Consider the following 20,869-nt stretch of genomic DNA (forward strand, 5'->3'; position numbering starts at 1 on the left):
TAGCCGGGCGTGGTGGCGGGCACCTGTAGTCTTGGCTACTCGGGAGGCTGAGGCAGGAGAATGGCGTGAGCCCAGGAGGTGGAGCTTGCAGTGAGCCGAGATAGCGCCACTGCACTCCGGCCTAGGAAAAAGAGCGAGACTCCATCTCAAAAAAAAAAAAAAAAAAAAAAAAAAAAAATGGTGTTGGGACAACTAGTTATCCACATGGAAAAAAAATCAAATTGAATTCCTGCTTCACATCACACTCCAAAATCAATTCCAGATAGAAAAAAGCCTTAATGGCCAGGTGCAGTGGCTCACGCCTATAATCCCAACACTTTGGGAGGCCGAGGTGGGAGGACTGCCTGAGCCCAGGAGTTTGGGATTAGCATGAGCAACATGGCAAGACCTTGTCTCTCTTTTTTTTAATAAAATACAAAAAAAGAAGAAAAAAAATCTTAAGCATTAAAGGCAAAACTTCAAAATTTTGGAAGAAAATATTGTAGGTCTTTTTGACCTTGAGATTAGGATTTCTTAAACAAGAATTCAGAAAGCATTAACCTTAAGAGAGAAGACTTCAATATTTGACTACAGTAAAATTAAGAACTTCTGTCCAGGCCAGGTGTGGTGGCTCACATCTGTAATCCCAGCACTTTGGCAGGCTGAGGTGGGCAGATCACTTGAGGTCAGGAGTTCAAGACCAGCCTGGCCAACATGCTGAAACCCCGTCTCTACCAAAATATAAAAAATTAGCCGGGTGTGGTGGCATGCACCTGTAATCCCAGCTACTCGGGAGCCTGAAGCAGGAGAATCGCTTGAACCTGGGAGGCGAACGTTGCAGTGAGCCAGGATCTTGCCACTGCACTCCAGCCTGGGTGACAGAGCGAGACTCCATCTCAAAAAAAAGACAAGTTACAAGTGAGAAAAGATATCTGCAAACATAAAACCAACAAATAATTAGTATCCAGAGTACATAAAGAACTCCAATAAATCAACGAATCATAATTTGAAAAAAGAAAAGTGAGCTTAAGACTTACCTAAAACTAGGCATTTCACAGACAATTAAACAGAATAATGGTCTAAAACAAAGGAAAAGATGATCTCAGCAATAATCAGGGAAATGCTAGCATCACAATGAGATATAATTTCACATCCAGGAGAAGTCCAATTAAGAAGTCCAATAATACCCAAAGCTGATGATGATGTGGATGGACAGAAGAGCTCTTAAGCACAGCTACAATGTATGTAAATTTATACAATTTCCACTTTGAAAAATAATGCCAATACTAACATGATCATGAAAAGTTGAACACGCACATACTCAATGACCTAGCAATTTAACTCCTAGCTATATACCTTAGATGCATACGCTCCAGAAAATATGTAATAAAATGTTTACATCGCTATTCAGAAAAGCAGAAAACTAAACAAAACAAAAAACCACCTAAACAACCATTGAGAGGGGAATCCTAATTTCTGATATTCACATAATGGAACATTATTCATCAGTGAAAATGAATGAATTAAAAGCTACACACAACACAATGTAAAATCCCCAAGGGCAGGAATCTGACCATGTCAAAAATGTTTCCTCTCTTACAATGATATTTGCATTATGCAATATTTGATACATAGAAAATAATATCTGTAAATTAGGAAAATAAACTCATGAATCCATCAAAGGTCCAACATGCCTCAAAATAGTCTATAGGTCAAAGAGGAGTCTCTAAAAAAGGAAGGGAAATTTAAAAATACATTGAATGAATGAAAGTGAAAATACAACATATCTAAAGCAGTGGTGAGATTATGACACTAAATGCTTACATTAGAAAAGTCTCAAGTGAATAATCCAAACTACCTCTCCAAGAAACTACAGAAAAAATAAACTCAAAGCAAGCAGAAGGAAGGAAATTAAAAGGAGCAGAAATCAATGAAATTAAAAACAGGAAAACAGTAAACTAATGAAACAAAAAGATGCTTCTTTGAAAATATCGATAAAATTGACAAAGACAGAAAAGACAAATCACCAATATAGGAATGAAACAGTTGATAATACTACAGACCCCGCAATCATAAAAATGATAACAGGAGAATACTATGAACAACTCTGCACATAAATTTGACAACTGATGAAATTGACCAATTTCTTGAAAATGACAACTTACCCAAGATGGGGGAATAATTGAAAAGCCTTGTAACTAATAAGAAAACTAAATCTTTAATTTTAAAATGCTTGAAAAAGAAATCTACAGGTCCAGATGGTTTCACTAGAGAATTCTACCAAATGTTTAAAACAGAATTAATACCAATTTTAAACAATCTCTTCCAGAAAATAGAAGATTAAGGGATAACTCCAAGTTCATTTTATGCAGTATTACCCTAGTACTAAAACTAGACAGACAGTATAAAAAAAGAAAAGTACAGACCAATATCCCTCATGAATATAGATGCAAAAATCCTTAACAAAATATCAGCAAACAGAATTCAGCAATACATAAAAATAATTATATACCATGACCAAATAGGGTTTATCCGGGTTAAGGCAGACTTAATATTTGAAAATAAATCTATGTAATCCAGTATATTAACAGACTCACGAAAAAAGAAGTGACACGACCCTCTCCATGCAAAAAAAAAAAAAAAAAAAATAGTTGACAAAATTCAGCACTCATCCTTGATAAAAATTCTCAGAACACTAGGAATTGAGGGGAACTTCCTCAACTTGACAAAGAACATCTACAAAAAACTTCTAGTATTCTAGTAAAACACTGAACGCTCACCACTGAGATGTTGAACAAGGCAAGAATGTTCACTCTTACCACTGCTATTTAACACACTCTTGGAAGTTCTAGCAAGCTCAGTAAGGCAACAAAATGAAATAAAAGGAATACAAATCAGAAAATAAGAAATAAAACTATCCCTATTTGCTGATGACATTATGGGTTTTTTTCTTTCTCTCTTTTTTTTTTTTGAAACAGGATCTCCCTCTGTCACCCAAGTTAAGAGTGCAGTGATCCAATCTTAGTTCACTACAACCTCCACCTCCTGTGCTCACGCCATCCTCCCACCTCAGCCTCCCAAGTAGTTGGGACTACAGGTGCGCACCACCACACCCAGCTAATTTTTGTATTATTTGTAGAGATGGGATTTCACCATGTTGCCCAGGCTGGTCTTGAACTTGTGAGCTCAAGCAATCCACCCGCCTCGGCCTCCCAAATTGTTGGGATTACAAGTGTGAGCCACGGCGCCCGGCCTGACATTATTTATGGTTTATGTAGAAAATCCAAAGCAGTCTGCAAAAAACAAATAACCCTAGAACTAATAAGTGAGTTCAGCAAAGTTACAAGACACAAAATCAACATACAAAAATCAGTTGTTTTTTCCATATACCAGCAAGTAACACATGGAAACCAAAATTTAAAATAAAATTACATTTACAATCACTAAAAAAATTAAATACTTATGTGTAAATCTAACAAACCAATGTACAGGACTTGTGTGTCTTGCTCTGTTGCCCAGGCTAGAGTGCAGTGGCATAATCATAGCTCACTATAGCCTCAAACTCCTGGGCTCATACAATCCTCCTACCTCAGCCTCCCGAGTAGCTAGGACTACAAGATGCACACCACCATACTCAGCTAATTTTTTATTTTGGAGACACAGAGTCTTGCTATGTTGCCCAGACTAATCTTGAATTCTTGGCCTCAACTGATCCTCCCACCTTGGCCTCCCAAAGTGCTGGGATTAAAGGCAAGATTGTTTTTATAGCTATAGATGATATTATTCTAAAATTTATATGAAAGACAAAGGAACTTGAATAGCTAAAACAATTTTGAATGAGAAGAACAAAGTGCAAATGGCCAATAAGCACATGAAAAGATGTTCAACGTTGTTAGCCATTGTATATGTGTATGTAGAGATAGTGGATATAAGGAAAATCTCTGTACCTTTCACTCAATTTTGCTGTGAAACTAAAACTGCTCTAAAAAAATAAAAGTTGAACTTTGGGATGCTGAGGTGGGAGAATCACTTCAGGCCAGCAGTTCGAGACCAGCCTGAGCAACATAGGATAGAGCTCATCTCTACAAAAAATAAAAATAAAAATTAGTTGGGCATAGTGGCATGTGCCTGTAGTCCCAGCTACTCGGGAGGCTGAGGCAGGAGGATCACTTGAGCCCAGGAGTTTGAGGTTGCAGTCAGCTATGATCGTGCTACTGCACTCCAGCCTAGGTGACAGAGAGAGGCCATGTCTCAAAAACTAATGATGATAATAAAATAAATAAAATCCACTTAAAAAGGGAATGAAATTCTGGTCAGGCACAGTGGCTAATGCCTATAATCCCAAGACAGGAGGCCAAGACAGGAGAATTGCTTGAGCCCTGCAGTTTGAAGCCAGCCTAGGTGACAGAACGAGAGCTTACCTATAAAGCTGCTAAACCCTGAGCCTTGAAGGGAAAGGATGACACCAGCTGCCAGTCTTTTGGTTGTACAAGAAGATAAGGACGATGAAAACTTCTTCTGGATTGGTTCCTTTGAAGTTTTGTTACTGAAGTCAGGAAGTACCTTGCCAGTAAGGGATGGTCTTTTAAAGTTCTTTGGTATTGGACAATGCCCCTGGCCATCTGGAACCCCAAGAATTCAACTATGAAGGCATGAAAGTGGTCTACCCGCCCCCAAACACAATGTCTCTAACTCAGCCTCTAAATCAGGGTGTCACAGGACCTTTAAAGCTCATTATACACAGCACTCTATGGAAAGGATTGTCAAGGCTATGGACGAGAACCCTAGTAGAGAGAACATCATGAAAGCCTGGAAGGATTATACCATGGAAGATGCCATCATTGTTATAGAAAAAGCTGTGAAAGCCATCAAGACTGAAACAGTAAGTTCCTGCTGGAGAAAGCTGTTCAGCTGTTGTACATGACATCACAGGATTTATGACATAGCCAGTCATGGAAGAGATCATGAATATGGCAAAAAGGTGAGGGGTGAAGAGTTTCAAGATATAGATCTTTGAGAAATTAAACAGCTAATTGATACTATACCTGAGGAATTAACAGAAGACAACTTGATAGAGATGAGAGCTCCCAAACCAGTGCTGGACAACAAGGAAGACATTCAAAAAGCAGTGCCAGAAAACAAATTGACATTAGACAACTTGGCAAAAGAGTTTCAATTATTCATGGCTTCTTTTATGACATGGACTCTTCTATGATATGGGCACTGGAACTAAAACAAATGGTGGAAAAAGAATTGGTACCATATAGAAAAATGTTTGGAGAAATGAAAAAGCAAAAAGTCAGACAGAAATGACAATGTACAGTTGATCCTTGAACAACACAGGCTTGAAGTGTGTAGGTCCACTTGTACACAGATTTTCTTCTACCTCTGCCACCAGGGACAGCAAGACTAACCCTTGTCCTTCCTCCTCCCAGACTACTCAATGTGAAGATGATGATGGTGATGAAGGCCTTTATGATGATCCACTTCCACTTAATGAATAGTAAATATATTTTCTCTTATGTTTTTTTTTGTTTGTTTGAGACAGAGTCTCGCTCTGTCACCAGGCTAGAGTGCAGTGGCGCAATCTTGGCTCACTGCAACCTCTGCCTGCCGGGTTCAAGCAATTCTCCTGCCTCAGGCTCCTGGGTAGCTGGGACTACAGGTGCGCACCACCACACCCAGCTAATTTTTGTATTTTTAGTAGAGACGGGGTTTCACCATGTTGGCCAGAATGGTCTTGATCTCTTGGCCTAATGATCTGCCCACCTCGGCCTCCCAAAGTGCTGGGATTACAAGCGTGAGCTACCACGCCCGGCCAATGAGTTTTTAAATAACATTTTCTTTTCTCTAATTTCCTTTATCATAAGAATACAGTACATAATACACATAACATACAAAATATGTGTTAATAAGCTGAGCATGAAGGTTCATGCCTGTAATCCCACTGCTTTAGGGGGCTAGGCAGAAGATTGCTTGAGGCCAGGAGTTCAAGACTAGCCTGGGGATCATGGCAAGATCCCGTCTCTACAAAAATTAAAAAAGTTAGCTGGGCATGGTAGTGGTAGTGTGCACCTGTGGTCCCAACTGCTTGGGAGGCTGAGGTGAGAGAATTGCTTGAGCCTGGGAGGTCAAAGCTGCAGTGAGCTATGATCATGCCACTGCACTCCAGCCCAGATGACAGAGCAACACCCTATCTCAAAAAGATGAAGAAACAAAACAAAACAAAGTTAATTGACAGTTTATGTTATCTGTAAGGTTTCCTTCTAGTCAACAGTAGGCTATTAGTAATTATGTTTCTGGGAAGTCAAAAGTTGCACTTTGATTTCTGAATGGGGACGGGGGGTCAACATTCCAACCCCCACATTATTTAAGGGTCAACTATATAGCTACAATAAGACTGTGTCATATTGGTGAAGGGACAGGCACAAAGAACAACGGAACAGAATAGAGAACCCAGAGGTAACCTCACACAAGAATGGCTAGCTGCTTATTGACAAAGGTACAAAAGCATTTAGATGGAGAAAAGAGTTTCTTCAACTATCAGTGGGGCTGGAGCAACTGGATATCCATATGCAAAAAAAAAAAAAAAGAACTTCAACCTATACCTCACACCTGAGGCAAAACTTAACTCAGAATGGACCAAAGATTTAAACATAAAACTTAAAACTATAAAACTTTTAGAATAAAATATAGCAGAAAATATTCAGGACTTAGGGCTTGGTGAAAAGTTCTCAGACATGAGACCAAAAGCACAAACCATTAAAAAAAAAAAAAAAATTGGACTAAATCACAATGAAAAACATTTGCTCTGTGAAAGAGCCAGTTAGAATTAAAAGACAATCTACATACTAAAAAATATATCTGCAAACTACATACCTGACAAAGATCTATCTGTATCTATAATATGTAAAGAACTCTAAAAACTCAACAATAAAAAAACAAAAAGCAATCCAATGAGAAAATGGGCAAAAGACATGAAAAGATATTTCATTAAAAAGGATATACAGATGGCAAATAAACACATAAGAAGATGTCCAACATCATTACCCATTAGCAAAATGCAAATTAGAATCACAGTGAGGCCGGGTGTGGTGACTCAATGACTGTAATCCCAGCACTTTGGGAAGCCAAGGTGGGAGGATCATCTGAGGCCAGGAGTTTGAGACCAGCCTGGCCAACATGGCAAAACCCCATCTCTACTAAAAATCCAAAAATTAACCGGGCATGGTGGCGCATCCTGTAATCCTAGCTACCTGGGAGGCTGAGGCTGGAGAATCACTTGAACCTGGGAGGCGGAGGTTGCAGTGAGCTGAGATCGTACCATTGCACTCCAGTCTGGGTAACAAGAGTAAAACTCTGTCTCAAAAAAAAAAAAAAGAATCACAATGAGATACCACTACTCATTTAACAGAATGGCTAAAATAAAAAACAGTGATCATATAAAATGCTAGGCTGGGTGTGGTGGTTCATGCCTGTAACATGGTGGTTCATGCTTATAATCCCAGCTGGTCTTGAGCCCAGGAGTTCAAGACCAGCTTGGGCAACATGGCAAAACCCATCTCTACTAAAAAATAAAAATAAAGAGAATTAAAATGTATATCTATATATATACACACACACACACACACACACACATATACACATATACATATGTACACACATATACATATATACATACATACACACATATATACACATATATACATATATACACACACATATATATACATATACATATATAATGCTGGTGAGGATGCAAAAGAATTGGGTCACCCATATTAGTCAGGGTTTTCCAGAGAAATAGAACTAATGGGGAAGAAAGTAGGAAGGAGGAAAAGAGGGAGGTGGGGAGAGAGAGAAGGTAAGGGATAAGAGTGGAGAGGGGGAGAGAAGTGAAAAGGGGAAGACAGCGGGAGGGAAGAAGGGAATGGAGAAGGGAAAGAGGACAGGGAGTGAGAGAGAGACAGGGAGGAGGTATGGGGGGGAAGAGAGAGAGAAACTTATTTTTATTTTAAGGAATTGGCTCATGCAACTGCGGGGGCTAGCAAATCCAAAATATACAGTGTGGCTAGCAGGCTGGAGATTCAGATAAGATTTGATGTTACAGTCTTGAGTCAGAAATCTGCAGGGCAGGTGAGCAGGCAGGAAACTTAGGTGGGGTTTTTATCTTGCAGTTTTTTGTTTGTTTTTTTTTTTGAGACACAGTATCACTCTGTCACGCAGGCTGGAGTCCAGTGGTGCAATCACAGCTCACTGCACCCTGGACCTCCCAGGCTCAATCAATCCTCCTGCCTCAGTCTTCTGAGTAGCTGCAACTACAGCCATGTGCCACAACATCTGGCTAATTTTTCTATTTTTTGTGGAGACAGGGTCTCACTATGTTGCCTGTGCTGGTCTCAAACTCCTGGGCTCAAGCAATCCTCTTACCTCAGCCTCCCAAAGTGCTGGGATCATAGGAGTTAGCCACTGCGCCCAGCCTATTTTGCAATCTTGAGGCAGAACTGCTTCTTCAGGGGAAAGCTCAGTTTCTGCTCTTTAAGGCCTTACACTGACTGGATGAGGCCCACCTACATTATGGAAGGTAATCGACTTTATTGAAAGTCTACTAACTTGTTATTATTTTAAAATGAGATAGGGTCTCACTATGTTGCCCAAGTTGGTTTCAAACTCCTGGGCTCAAGCAATCCTCCCGCCTCAGCTTCCCAAGTAGCTGGGATTACAGGCACATACCACTGTACTCAACTAAAGTCTACTAATTTAAATGTTAATCACATCTAAAAAATATCTTCACAGCAACATCTAGACTGGTGTTTGACCAAACAACTGGGCCTAGCCAAGGTGACACATAAAATTAACCACCACACTTACATATGCCAGTAGGAATGCAAAATGGTATTGCTACTCTGGAAAATAGTTTGACAATTTCTTCTAAAATTAAAATACACAAACTGTATGACATAAAATTCTACTCTTGGGCATTTACTATAGAGAAATGAAAACAAGTTCACTCAAAATCCTGTACATGAATATCCATAGCAGCTTTATTCATAATACCTAAAAACTGAAAAATGTCCTTTGATGGCTGGAAATGGTTAGACAAATCATGGTACAATCATATCATGGACTACTACTCAGAAATATAAAGGAAAAAATGATCAATACATGCAATAACTAGGATGAACCTCATGGGCATTAGGCTGGGTGAAAAAAGGTCACGAACTCTACGATTTCATTTATATAACAATTTCAAAATGAGAGACAACAAATTCATGGTTGCCAGAGATTAGAGATGGTGGGTGGGAGGGGGCTGGATGTGACTATAAAAGGTGGCACATGGAGATCTGTGTGATTATGAACTAGCTCTGTATTGTGGAGGTCATTAGTAACCTTGACAAGAGCAAATGGTGGTGGCCTGATATAACTAACTTATCTATCCTTACTAAAACACGGGCTCCACCAAGGGGGCAATCTTCGTATGTTTCATGTTTCCTGGAATAGTCAGAAATTAATACTCAGTATTTGTTGAATAAATGATGTTTCGGAATGAGTCAACTCAACATATAATTGAGTCTGGTCATGTCAGTCCCCATTTTAGGGGGCTCCCTACTGCCTACAAGTCAGATCCAAACTCTAAACAGGTTTTTTTCTCTTTTTTAGAGACAGGGTCTCACTCTTGCCCAGGCTGGAGTGTAGTGACACAATCATAGCTCACTGCAGCCTCGAACTCTTGGGCTTAAGTGATCCTCTCAAGTAGCTAGGACTACAGGTACCTGGCCAATTTTTTTATTTTTGGTAGAGATGGGGTCTCACTTTGTTGCCCAGGCTGGTCTTGAACTCCTGGATTTAAGGCATCCTCTTGCATCAGCCTCCCAAAGTGCTGGGATTATAGGTGTGAGCCACTGCACCTGGCCCCCATCCAGTTTTATCCTCCACCATGACTCTCTTCTAAAAACTGTTGGCAATTCCCAGAAATTGTCTTGTTCCCTCAGGTTGGATTCTTATCCCCTCATTTTTATGCCCAGTGAATTATTCCTCATCCTTGAAGATTCAGCTCAAATGTTCCCTCCTCTGAGGGGCCTCTGACTTCCAGGCAGTCAGCTCTCTCCTTTCTGTGGCACTTGGTACAAGCCTCCACTATAGCACACATTATGTTGTCCCTAATGAATGTCTCTCCATCCAGGCTGAATATTCTTCCCAAAGAAAGGAAGGTTATATCCTAGTACTTAACACAGTGCCTCATACTCAGTTGTACTTAATGAATTCTAAAGCCTATTTCATCTAAAAATAGGCTTCATCTGAGATACAAACAAGTAACAAAATTTCTGATGAATTTTACCTCCTCTTTTTAACTGTTGACCTTCTGGCTCAGGACTGGCAGAGCTGGTCAAAGTGGGAGCTCAGAGGTGGAAAAGCATGACCTTCTCATCTCATCTGAAAATTCAGTTGGCTGAAGTAAAAGGCTCAAGAAAAAGATGGTGAGGCTTAGGGTCAATTTGTGGAGGGCTTGACTCCCAGGTTAACAGTGCATTCCCAGTACTGAAGAAATAAACAGATCACACTAGCTACTTTGTGGGTTTCTAACAAGATGGCATATAAGGAAATGGAGGTCGGGGGGATTCTTTCACCTTGAATGCTGATGGCCTGACTGCCAGCCTAGAATATGGGCAGAGAGACACAGGGTCACGTAATACTACCACAAGCAGAAACGATGAGTCCTCATAAACTCTTGGGGTTAAGAAACTGATGGCAAGTATAACAAAACATACTGGGCTCAGTCTGCAGTTTTCGATAGCATTTTAGGGCACACTCTTTGAACACTCTGTGATGGAGCTTTGGTCTCTCTGCTTTAGAGTGCCCCACTGGGTAGTGACACAGGAAGGGGGTGAGGAAGAAAGCAGCTGACCAGCTGACACTAAAACAGGACTTAGGGCTCCAGTCCCATATAAACAGCTGGCTAAAACATTCAGGCTGCTTCCCACTTCTTCTAAACCCTCCCCCACTTCCTACCACTCATATCCAGCAGGGTAGAATGGGAGCAGAGGAAGGGAGACAAGCGGGCAGAGTCCTCAGGAACCACAGAACATGTAACTGTACCAACTTCAACTGATTTGCAGGTGTTTCTTAGCAGTCTAGACTCCTCACCATGAAAATTTAAGGAGGACACAGTCTGTACTCAACCTACCTCTCCAATCCCACCTTCCACCTTGCTCCTCTATGTCTTACTTATTCAAGAAACACTGTAGGTGTACTTTCATGCCTGGGCCTCTGAACACTCTCCCCCAGCCTGGAATGCCTCTTTCCACTGTGCCTGTCTGTCAAAGTCCTATTCATCTTGCAATGTACCAACTAAATACCATCCTTTCCATGAAACAGTCACAAACCCTCAGAACTGTAAATATTGGCTACTCCTTTGATGTTCCCTTAGGCCTCTGGTGATGCCTATGCAGTTACAGAATTTATCAGACTCTGCCTTTTCTCATAATTATTAATAATTGGTGCATATCTATCTTCCTCACTCATCTATAAATGCCAAAGACAGAGGCTGACTCCCATTCACAGCAGGGTGTCTCATGCACCTACAAAGCACCAAGCGCAAGTAAATGCACTTATATAGTATGTTGACTGAAGAAGCATCTCAAACATAATGTCAGGGGTTAGTTATGGTAATTCAATAAATACTTTTAAGTGCTTGAAACATGCTAAGAACTATACTAGTTAAGAGATGGCTTACGATTCAGGAGTTCAACATCTAGAGGGGAACAAAAACACTCAAACCATCTACATCCTGCTCAGACCGGTAAGGGGAGTAGGACCAATGTGTGGCAGCAATGCTTCTCAAACTTTAATGTGCACAGAATGTAAGAAGCACCAGATTCTGGTTCAGTAAGTCTGGGGCGAGACCTGAAATTCTGCACTTCGAACAGGCCCCCACCCAGGTGATGCTGATGCTATTAGTCCAATGACAACACTGAGTAATGAGGGGTTAAGATGCAGTGGAAGAGGGGGAGATGAACTACACCTGGAGGGATATGAGAAGATTGTCTTCAGAGAAATGGGACTTGACATAACCCCCCACTGTGATAGAACAGGGCACACAAGAAAGAGGGCATGGGTCCCTTTGAGAAAAGAAAACATAGAAGGGGCCAGGCACAGTGGCTACACAGCACTTTGTGAGGCCGAGGCAGGAGGATTGCTTGAGGCCAGGAGTTCGAGACCAGCCTGGGCAACAAAGCAATACCCTGTAACTACCAAAAAAACAATTTTTTTTTTTTTTAATTAACTGAGTGTGGTGGCAACACACCTGTAATTCCAGCTACTCAGAAAGCTGAGGTGGGAAGATCACTTAAGCCCAGGAATTCGAGGTTACAATGAACTATGATTGCACCACTGCACCAGCCTGGGCAAGAGCGAGACCCTGAAGAAAGAAAAAAGAAAAGAGGAGAAAGAGAAAGGGAAAGGGAAAGCAAGGGAAGAAAGAAAAAGGAAAGAAAGCAAAGGAAGAAAATATGGAAGAAAGCTTGAAGCATGAATAGGGCTCTGCTTGGCAGATGTGAGCAGATACGCCAAGCCAAAGGAACACTAGAGCAAAGGCCCAGAGAAGGGAGAACACAGTCATAGAGAGATGGCCAGCTGACGCAAGAGGACACTGTGGGAAAGCAGGAGAGAATAGCAGAGAGGGCCCACATCTGCAGGACTCTGAATATCAAGAATACAGCTGGCAGTCTTAGAGAAGTCAACCAGAATGGCTGTCAATAACAGAACATGCTTAAGCTTCTCCCTCTGACGTCTCAGACAGCAGTGACTGGCGGATTTCTATGAGCAGCTTAGAATAATCAGAGATTCAGTTAAATCAGCAGTCCTTTCCTAAATCCTACAGAAAACTAGCCACCACCTGCTGCTCCTGCATTCCCACTATCCCTCAGACATCTTGATTACTTAAAATGCTAAGCCATATACATGGAAAACACAAGGTTTCCCCAACATGAGGTAGAGGCACGTTTTACAACCACCAAGAGCTAAGCAGCTCTGCTCGACTCCCGGCTCCGCTGACAAGTTTCTAACCTCTGATTGTCACTGTGTGCAGAATAGAATTTCCTTCAAGAACAAGTCAGAATTAGTCTTCTGGCTCCAGCCATTATCATCATCTCTCCTAAACCGCAGAAGGGGAAAGCGCAAACAAAACGCAGTGCTGTCTTCATGAACCATGGAATATGCATCCTAACTTTCTATACCTTAGGTATACCTCTAACACCCTGCCCTGATTCTTCATTCATAAATACATAATTATTGATTGGTTTCATTCATTCATTCACAACGTATTTACTGAGCCATACCATACCATGCAAGGAATTGTGCTGGGCTGGGTGGCTACTTCTCTGACCTCGTGTTCTTCCACTTTTCTCCTTGGTCACTCTGCCCTTACCATTCTGGCTTCTTGCTGTTTCCCCAAAACACCAAGTGTGCTCCTGCCTCAGGGCTCCATGCTTACTGTTCCCTCTGCCTTCAGATATCCTCATGGATTGCTCCCTCGCTTCATTTAGATCTCTATTAAGAGAGGCTGGCTCCTGATTTACTTTTCTTCATGGCACTGATCACCACTGGACATCTTCCACCTGTTTATTGTCTGCCACTCCACTAGGACGTAAGCTCATACTCAAAAAGGCTTGGCCTACTCTGCTCACTGCTGCACCCTCAGCACCTAGAACAGTACTTGGCACATGGAAGGTGCTGACATACCTGCTGAGCATCCTGTTGAATGAAAATGAAATGAGAAGCCATTCAGAGCAGAATAAGATCAGAATTAAGCCTGGGGAAAAACAATCTGTTAGTAGCCCAAGGCTCATTCCCTAGAGGGTCGGTAAGAATCCTCTCAGCATGCTAGTAAAGTTATAGAAATCCTGGGTTAGGTAAAAGATGAAGATCTCAATTAGGACAGTGGTTTACTGAGCAGCTATTATGTAGATACCTCAGTAAATAATTCAGTCATAGCCCTGCTCTTGTGGAGTTACAACACTATAAATAATTATGTAATTACTATTGTAATAAGTGTCACAAAATACACATAAGAGAGGATGAGCCAAAGACAATCCCAGAGTTTCAACTGTGCATGACTAGATGGATTGTGTGCCCTCCTAACACAGAGGAAACAAAAGATGGGCAAGGGTGTTCACTTTAGACATAATGAGTATGAGGACCCACAGGACAAATGGGGTAGAAAATACAAGTTTGAAAGCTATTTGTAATTTGCAGATGATGCCAACACACCTTTACTTGGAAGACATGTTAGCATGGCTTGTTTTGCTGGTCCTCAGAATAGCTCTGTCAAGGTTACACAACATTTGGAGCTTACAAACCAACCCAAGAAAAATAAGCTTACAACACATCTGCATCTCCTAAATATGCACCTCTTAGAAGGCGATTCCTTTTAAGTGACCATTTGAAGTGCAGCTACAGGGCTGAGCTAATACAATTTGGCTCTTAACAGCTGAGGCACCATAGTACAAAAATAAAGAGCAGGAAAGATTACTCCTTAGCATCAGATGTTTCTAATCATTGGGTTTCAATAGAGAGACAAATTCTGTTTTTAGTGTCTACAGTCACAAAGCAATCTCTCTTGCCCACCTGGTAACAAGTCTTCTTGAGCTAATTATCTATCTTTTGAAAACTGGATTAAATATAAATAACATACAGTTTACCATTTTAACCATGTTTAAGTGTACAGTTCTGTGGCATTAAGTACATTCTACAACCATCACCACTATCTGTCTCCAGAATTCTTCATCTTCCCAAACTGAAACTATACTCATTAAACAGTAACTCTCCATTCCCCCTCCTCCCGGCCCCTGGCAACCATGATTCCACTTTCTGTCTTCATGAATTTGACTATTCTAGGTAGTTCATATAAGTGGAATCACACATTTGTCCTTTTGTAACTGGCTTATTTCACTTAGTGTAATGTCTTCAAGGTTCACCCATGTTGCAGCAGAATTTTCTTCTTTTTAAAGGCGAAGTAATATTTCACTGTATGTGTGTATATATATATATTTTTTTTTTTTTTTTTTGAGACAGGGTCTCGCTGTTGCCCAGGTGGAAGTGCAGTGGTGTAATCATGGCTCACTGCAGCCTTGACCTCCCGGGGCTCAGGTGATTCTCACACCTCAGCCTCCCAAGTAGCTAGGACTACAGGTGTGTACCACCACACCTGGCTAATTTTTGTATTTTTTTGTAAAGACAAGGTTTTGCCATGTGGCCCAGGCTGGTCTCAAACTCCTGGGTTCATGCCATCTGCCTGCCTTGGCCTCCCAAAGTGCTGGGATTATAGGCGTCAGCCACTGTGTCCAGCCATATACCATATTTTGTTTATCCATTCACCCAGTGGTAGACCCTTGGGTTGCTTCCACCTTTTGGCTATTGTGAATAATGCTGCTATGAACATTGGTGTACAAGTATCTCTCTGTTCTTGAGCTTATTTTTTGAAAGGTTTTTTTTTTGAGATGGAGTTTCACTTTTGCTGCCTAGGCTGGAGTGCAACGGCATGATCTCGGCTCACTGCAACCTCCGCCTCCTGGGTTCAAGTGATTCTTCCGCCTCAGCCTCCCGAGTAGCTGGGACTACAGGCATGCGCCACCACACCTGGCTAATTTTGTATTTTTAGTAGATATGGGGTTTCACCATGTTGGTCAGGCTGGTCTCGAACTCCTGACCTCAGGTGATCCACCCACCCTGGCCTCCCAAAGTGCTGGGATTACAGGAGTGAAAAGTGTTTTTGTGTTCTGATCAGCTATTCAGAACACTCTGCCCACATATACCATTATATTGGGTCATATTTGAACTATAGATCCCCTATTTTGCCTGCCAAAAGCCCAAGCTCTGACCTTTACCTTCAAGGCCCTGAACACAGACTGTCTGTTCCACTGGAACATAAGAGCCATCAGGGTCTCCTCTGGCCTGCCATTCTGCCAGCAGCTAAGCATCCTCAGCTTCAACTGAGACAGAATGGGAGCATGGTGTCTTTAGTTAAGACTTTGGAAACATTCTGCTTCAAGTTCCAGCAGAGCGCGAAGGCTTTACAAATGAGATGCTAAATTTAACAGTAACTTCTATGTTACTTACTCACTCACTAATCAGTATAGTCCCATGATCACCTGTAGTAAGCTGGGAAAATTTTTTTCACTTCCGGTTCATTTGTATTCTTTAACAAGAAATGCTTCAATTCCTAAATACTGTGTTGAAACTACAGAAGTATATGCTAGAGCAATAAACAATGAAAATAAAACCTACTTCAAAAGCCTTAGAGGCCCTATCAGTATATAACAGAGGTCAGTAAACTATAGGCAACGGATTCAGCTCATGCTTCTTTTGTAAAGTTTCACTGGAACACAGCCACACCCATTCATTTATATATTGTGTATAGCTGCTTTTGCAGTATAGCATCAGAGTTAAGTAGCTGCAACTGAAACTATATTACCCACGAATCCTTAAATATTTACTATCTGGCCTTTTACAGAAACGCTTGTTAACTCTTAGTTCACGCACCTTGGTTCACCCACTTTTGCCCCCATTGGAAAAAGCAGTGATGTAATCAGCTGCTTGGATGTTCTTCCTAAGGTCTTCCTAAGCTAACCACAGGCCAGCTGGCTGGTTCCATGCCAAAGAGGCAATGACAGTGCCAATACTCAACAAGTTCGAAAGTAGAAAGGTAGCTGCCATGCTTGTAATTTGGGAAGGGCTAGGAACAGGAACACACCTTTAGAAAAACAATGTGGTCTCATCTTCCATCAACTAGCCTACAAGCTAAACCAAGTGGGGCTAAGGGGCAAACAATGGAGTCTCATGTACAGAATAATAAAGGAACTGTCTGCAGTTAAGAAACATCCCCAAGCACAGGCTTCTTAAATGTACCTGGCGAGCCAGCCAGCCAAGCTCCAGAAGCCTTAGGGTGAACATGATGAATGTTGCTTGGCTGGTAATGGATAGACCAGGCTGTACCTCCAACTTTCTTTCCCCACCCACATGTCAGGCAGCATCAAGCTCTCTAATTCACCTAATTGGTGTCCAAATTTAACAGCATTATCCACAACATAACTTGAACAAGGAGACTAAAACCGAATTTTTGATAGGAAATTCATATAACAAGTGCTGTGCCCCTCAAGGAGCACATTCTTCCTCTCAGTTCTTATTGCTCATTAGAAAGAGACAAGGCTGGGCTAGGTGTGGTGGTTCATGCCTGTAATCCCAGCACTTGGGGAGGTGGAAGCAGGAGGACTGCTTGAGCCCAGGAGTTTGAGACCAGCCTAGGCAACAAGTTGAGGCCCCATCTCCCAGAAAATAAACAAAATTAGCCAGGCGTGGTGGCATACACCTGTGGTCCCAGCTACTTGGGAGGATGAGGTGGGAGGATGGCTTGAGCCAGGGATTTCGAGGCTGCAATGAGCTGTGATCCACCACTGTACTCCAGCCTGGGTGAGAGAAGAGACCCTGTCTCAAGAAAAAAAAAAAAAAAAAAAAAAAAAAGAGGGAGACAAAGCTAACTACATAGAGAGAGATAAACCTAACTACACGAAAAATGTCAGTAGAAAACCCTGGGAATGAGCAATATTCAGAAGCACAAGTTTTCCAATACAATGTCATTTCAAAATCAGAGTCAAGAATTCATGTCTAAAAGACGAGTAGAAAAAGCCTGCATCTTCTCTCCTGAAATAAAATGTTGGTGTGGCATCTGTACATTCACATCCCTGCCCTCTGTGCTCAAGAATGACACTAAGGACGCTTTGTTCCCTACTCTGCTTCATACCATCAGCAGGGCAGGTGAATAATCTGACAGGATGTAAAAGCATGGCTTCCACCAATAAACAGCTGTGTTAGATCTCAGCTGATATAGATTTGTGCCATGGGCAAATCTCTTAATAGCTCTAAGCCCCAGGGTTTTTTACATCTGTAAAATGATGGCTTAAAAATGTTTTTATTTGTATAAATTTAGGGGTACATGTGCAGTTTTGATAAATGGATATATTGCATAGTGGTGAAGTCTGGGCTTTTAGCATAACCATCATCCAAATAATGTACATTGTACCCAGTAATTTCTCATCCCTCACCCCACGCCAGTCTTCATTCATTCCACACTCTATGTCCATGCATACACATGTAAAATGATACCTTTGATAGGGAACCTCTACAATTCTCTTTTTTCTTTTTCTGAGACAGAATCATGCTATTGCCAGGCTGCAGTGCAGTCATTCAACCATGGCTCACACTGCAGCCTTGACCTCCTGGGCTCAAGCAATCCTCCCACCTCGCCTCCCAAAGTGCTGAGATTACAGATGTGAGCCACCGTACCCAGCCTACAGCTCCTTTTAATATGATTATTCTAGCTCTATAATTAACCCTGTGTAACTCACTGTACTATACACAACATAAAAATGGCATGCATCAACAAGCCCTTACTTTATTTCCTCATGTCCTTCTCCACCTACTCTTTCATCACAAAGCCAGTGGTGACAACAAATTAGGCAAGATTCCAGATTCAAATGTGTAGCTCTTGAAGACAATTTCGTGAAAATTGTGTGCCTACATTTAGTGGGTAACACAAGGAAATATTCTAATACTGTACCTTTCACCCATGGAAAAAACATTTCCTTCTGAGGGCTAAATTATCAGAGCCAGGTTGGAAACCTCAGCAGGGGCTTTGGGAAAATGCTAAGACTAATGCCAGCAGATCTTTCAGGAACCATTTATCAGCAGTTGCAAAACAAAGGGTGTGTGTCTATATAGGGAGCTCCTCTCTCCTTTAAGCTTATGGCCCTGTGAATAATACTCAGGTTTGGTGACCTCATTCTGCTGTCACTCAAAAAGAAAATAAATGTGTGAGATAAAGGGAGAGCAGAAATATATGAATTTCAATGCCTTACAGAAGCATAGGGGAAAAAAGTAAATACATAAATCTGGCTCCAAATCTCATGAAGAAGAAGAAAAACTCATTAAATCTAGCAAGTGTGCCCAACTGGCTAGACCAAGAGGAATCAGACAATGCTTCCTGAGCCTTGGGCTCCTGGCAGCCCAGAGCAAAGGACACGAAACTCAACTCTGGGAAGAGGGGATGAGAGCGTCCATGGACACAAATCTCTCTACCTAGGCCAAGCCTTATGCCAAGAAGTCTTGCACTACAATCCTCATAACTTTTAAGATAAAATGATTTGCCAAAGAAAAGGACCATGGGCTTTTTCTCATAACAGTTTCAAGCCATGGGAGATATAGAATGTGATTTTTTTTTTTTATGAATATATTACTCTTTTCTGTCATGCCTCTATCTCACTATCCGACAGGCTTCCAATAATGAGTTTAAATTTCAAATATTTCCCAAAAGGAAATTAAGCCTAGGTTCAAGTGTTGGCAGTTAATTTTGAGAATGTGGCATGCCTGCTAATATTTATTTTCATGTTCTCCCTAAAATTCAGGAAGATAGAAAAGATGACACACCATTAAGGATAAATACAGTAGACCTGAGGTAGATTAAGTCATGTGGTAGCAGCCGAAATCAGTTCATTTACCGTCAGTGACAGAAGAGGCAACAGGAGAGCATGAAAGAACACCTGACTCCGAATACGGAGACGAAGAGTCTAGTCCCAGTGCTGCTTAACTCAACCTGTGACTTTGAATGAGTCCCTTCCCTTTCTGGGCTTGGGTCTTCATTTGTAAAGTGCAGGCTAATGAATTAGTGCAGTGGTTGGCAAAGTCTTTTTTTTTTGAGACAGAGGCTCACTCTGTCCCCAGGCTGGAGTGCAGTGGCGTGATCTCGGCTCACTGCAACCTCTGCCTCCCAGGTTCAAGCGATTCTGCTGCCTCAGCCTCCTGAGTAGCTGGGACTACAGGCCCGTGCCAGCATGTCCAGCTAATTTTTGTATTTTTAGTAGAGATGGGGTTTCACCGTGTTGGCATGGATGTTCTCGATCTCTTGACCTCGTGATCTGCCCGTCTCGGCCTCCCACAGTGCTGGGATCAGGCGTGAGCCACCGCGTCCAGCCGGCAAAGTCATTTAAGGCAATGAACATTTTGTCCAGATAGAAATCATTCAAAGTTCATCAGAAGCTAAAACAAATTCAAAATGGCAGGTTGAACACATGAATTTATCTCCACTCCTTCTAGAAACTCCATTAAGTTAGTATTAACAAATATATACTACTGGCCGGGCATGGTGGCTGATGCCTGTAATCCCAACACTTTGGGAGGCCGAGGCAGGCAGATCACTTGAGATCAGAAGTTTGAGACCACCTTGGCCAACATAGTAAAACCCTGTCTCTACAAAAATTCAAAAATTAGCCAGGCATGGTGGTATGCAGCTGTAATCCCAGCTACTCAAGAGGCTGAGGCAGGAGAATCGCTTGAACCTGGGAGGCGGAGGTTGCAGTGAGCCAAGATTGCGCTACTGCCCTTCAGCCTGGATAACAGAGCAAGACTCTGTCTCAAAAAAAGAAAGAAAGAAAAACACACACACACACACACACACACTACTTACTGAGCATTTACTACATGATTATTTGAAGTACATTAACTAATTGAATCCTCAACACTCAAGTAGGAGGTGATGTGCATTTTACAGACGAGACAGAGAATCACCAGTGTTTAAGGAAGCTGCTCATTTTCACAGCTAACAAGTGGCAGACCCAGAACTCAAACGTAGGCAGTGTGGCTGCAGAGTCTGTGTGATACTGCCTTTCGGACTGATGATCAAGGAACAGCAAAGCTCTGAAGGAAAAAGAAGCAGAGAGAGACAGCAGATTAGAAGAGTCAACAAAATTTTAGAAGAAGAAAAGACGAATGAGTAGTAACTGACTTAGAGGATACTGAGTGTTGCAGATGGCAAGCCACTGAAGAATCCCCTCCAAAATGG

General features: G+C 41.7%; 1 protein-coding gene across 8 annotated transcripts in view; it reads right to left on the reverse strand.

The window, feature by feature from the left end:
- Positions 1–20,869, reverse strand: part of KLHL18 (kelch like family member 18) — a 64,433-nt gene that overhangs the window by 39,144 nt on the left and 4,420 nt on the right. The window contains exon 1 of one of the 8 annotated variants that reach the window (XM_063609982.1): positions 20,596–20,709. The exons of 5 other annotated variants lie outside the window; for them this stretch is intronic. The gene's annotated coding sequence lies outside the window, so the exon portion shown is untranslated. Of the gene's footprint in view, positions 1–10,318; positions 14,572–20,494; positions 20,710–20,869 lie in introns of those variants that run through there. 2 more of the 8 variants (XM_055279593.2, XM_055279602.2) reach the window with 2 other exon arrangements.

The sequence above is a fragment of the Symphalangus syndactylus genome, chromosome 1, assembly GCF_028878055.3.
Source record: "Symphalangus syndactylus isolate Jambi chromosome 1, NHGRI_mSymSyn1-v2.1_pri, whole genome shotgun sequence".
In the NCBI taxonomy this organism is placed as follows: domain Eukaryota; kingdom Metazoa; phylum Chordata; class Mammalia; order Primates; family Hylobatidae; genus Symphalangus; species Symphalangus syndactylus.